Here is a 2,731-nt window from a genome sequence, read left to right on the forward strand (position 1 = left end):
AGGCACAGGAACACTGCACGTGTTTGGATCTAATTTGATTCAGTTTCTAGGCATAATCGATCCAACATGAAAGTTCCTATTTGTTAATCATCACTGCCATCCAACATCATCAGTCATCATCATCCTGCACCAACAGCTCTGCCAAACATCCACTTGAGGTTATTAATCTAATGGCTGAGTCTCTCAGCAGCTTTGAACGCAGGAGGCTCTTCTACCTGTGTGAGCACTTAGACACAAATGATAATGTGGTTTATTTGAAGGAAACATTTACGTCTAAAGTGATGAGCTATGAGAACAGTCACCTGTATCTGGCAGAGCTTGTGCTGCAATTGAGGCATGATATGCTGAGGAAGGTATACAGTAGATATGAAGAGGACAGGACTCAGAAGTAGGGAGTTTTTGTGAGGATTCAGGTAAGATATTCTTTAAGTTATCTGTGTGCATTAGTCTAAATTTTAATATGTTCTGTCATTTGCGTGTACATCACTGTGGATTGCATTTGATTTGTTTGAAAGCTTCTATAAATGAAATTTGACTGATTGAATCTATATCTGCATTAAGATCAATTCATTGATTTTAAAACAGAACCATAGCCGATAAAAAGTATTTTCTAATCTAAGTAGAGTATTTCAGCAATCTGTCTGTCTCCCTGTCTTGACTGTATGTCTACAGGTGCACACAGAATGCAAATGACTACCTTAGCAGCCTTTGTCTCCCCCTGGGCCCTCCAGACTTCACCAAGCTGAACAGATCGAGCCAGTCTGCCTCCCTCTCAGGGTCCAGACTGTTTAACAAGTGGCAGAATAAATGCCAGCCAGTTAAATTGTATGTAACTTTCTAGTTTGCACTAGGCACATGCACTCTCTGTGTGTGTGTGTGTGTGTGTGTGTGTGTGTGTGTGTGTGTGTGTGTGTGTGTGTGTGTGTGTGTGTGTGTGTGTGTGTGCGTGTGCGTGTTTTGTTTTAAGGGCTAATTTTCTTACCTCCTCGTTCTTGTTATCCCTTACATGAAATAATTGTTGTTTCTCCATTAATGTCTCTGCAGTTGTTATGGTTACAGAACAGGTTAAGAAATGATCGACGAGGTTCTCTTTAGTTGATTAAAGCTGCAGTTGGTAAGTCTAAAAGTTACTTTTTGTCATATTTGCTAAGACTGTCACTATGTAAAGACAGCATTACATGAAACTAGTAATTAAAAAAAAAAAACAGGCTCATTTAACCCCACCTACTGCTACTACTGCAAATTGCCAGAATCCACCGCGACTGGACAAAAAGACCCAATCAGAGCCAGGATTGTGTCTGATGGAGTGTCTGACAGCTGTCAATCACTGCTCACGCACACAGCCCCCTCCCCCTTCCTCCTCAGCTCGGTTAAGCTCATATCTCTGAGTTTCTAGGTAAGGTATAGCCATGTGAAAGTCACTGTAAAGCGTTTTATATCTAGCTGTGTGGAGTGTAGCTCATGTATTACCGATTCATGTGCCATGTTGTTTACCTGGCCTCTTCAGTCGCATGCCGTTGCGCGCACGTCAGCCTCCTCTGGGGGAGGGATCTGAAAGTTGTACTGCTTCAAATTTGATGCTAAGTCCTCTCTCTCCTCAAAGTTACCAACTGCAGCTTTAAGCTACTTTAGAACTGAATTAGAATTTATATCAAAAGGCAGTGTGTTGCTGAAGTCAAAACTAGCGCAATGGGGAGACTAGCACAATATCAAAATAATGGTGTCGCCAGAGGTTTTCAAAATGAGAGGCATGCTTCCCCAAGGGGGCTCCAAACTATTTCAGGGGAGGCTCAGTGAATGGAAGTGTATAAGTATTACAATAGGTCACATAGAATAGCCTAAATGTGTGTGAATTAGTAGAAGAGATAGCCCATGGACAGGGTAATTATGGGGACTTACTATATGTCCCACTTTCCCAGAGTCAGGAAAGAAGTAAGTTAAACAACAATATCAGGCTATAATGGCTTTTGTTGAGGACATCATTTATCTTTAAACTAAGGCTAAAGCTAAACAAATAGCCGCTTCACTTGCAAATACAAGCTACCAAATAAAGTAGTATATGGACTGACAAGTGGTCACTCAAAAAATACTGACTTGAAACGTGGCAGTCGATAGATAGAGGTCTACTCCTCCATAGAGTTACATGAACTTAAACTCAAAGCAAACAAAGCTCCTTTACGTCTCAGGTCAAGTTCATTTAGAGCTGGTAACTAGCCGGCACCACACAATAACATTAGCTACTACAGTGGAATATGTGCTAATATCGTGCTAATACGCTAACGCCGATTAGCATCTGTCTTTTACACACTGCATCTTGACCAAACCACAAAGTGTGTACATGACAGTTTTTCCCAATCACGTAACTCACCCAAAAGCTCATTAAGTACTTATGTCGAGTTCATTTTGAGCTTTAAACTAGTTGGCACCATTAACACATTGTACCAACACAAAGCAACATTAGCGCGCTAGTAATGTTAGCACATATTTCACTGTGGTCGTTGTGATGAAGGTATTTACCTTCTGCACGTTGCAATATGTCCGTAAGTAATGAGCATAAACACTCTCCAGAACATTCATTTGACATTCAAAATACAAACTTATTATGTGCTTCAACCATTTGATGAATGTCTAACCAACTGTATAAAGGTCATTTCTTACAATTAAAATAAATAAATAAATAAAGTTATTATGCTCCTTGACCCTTTGATCTCAGGATATCAAACCAACTGCA

The sequence above is a fragment of the Scomber japonicus genome, chromosome 7 (assembly GCF_027409825.1).
Source record: "Scomber japonicus isolate fScoJap1 chromosome 7, fScoJap1.pri, whole genome shotgun sequence".
Lineage (NCBI taxonomy): Eukaryota > Metazoa > Chordata > Actinopteri > Scombriformes > Scombridae > Scomber > Scomber japonicus.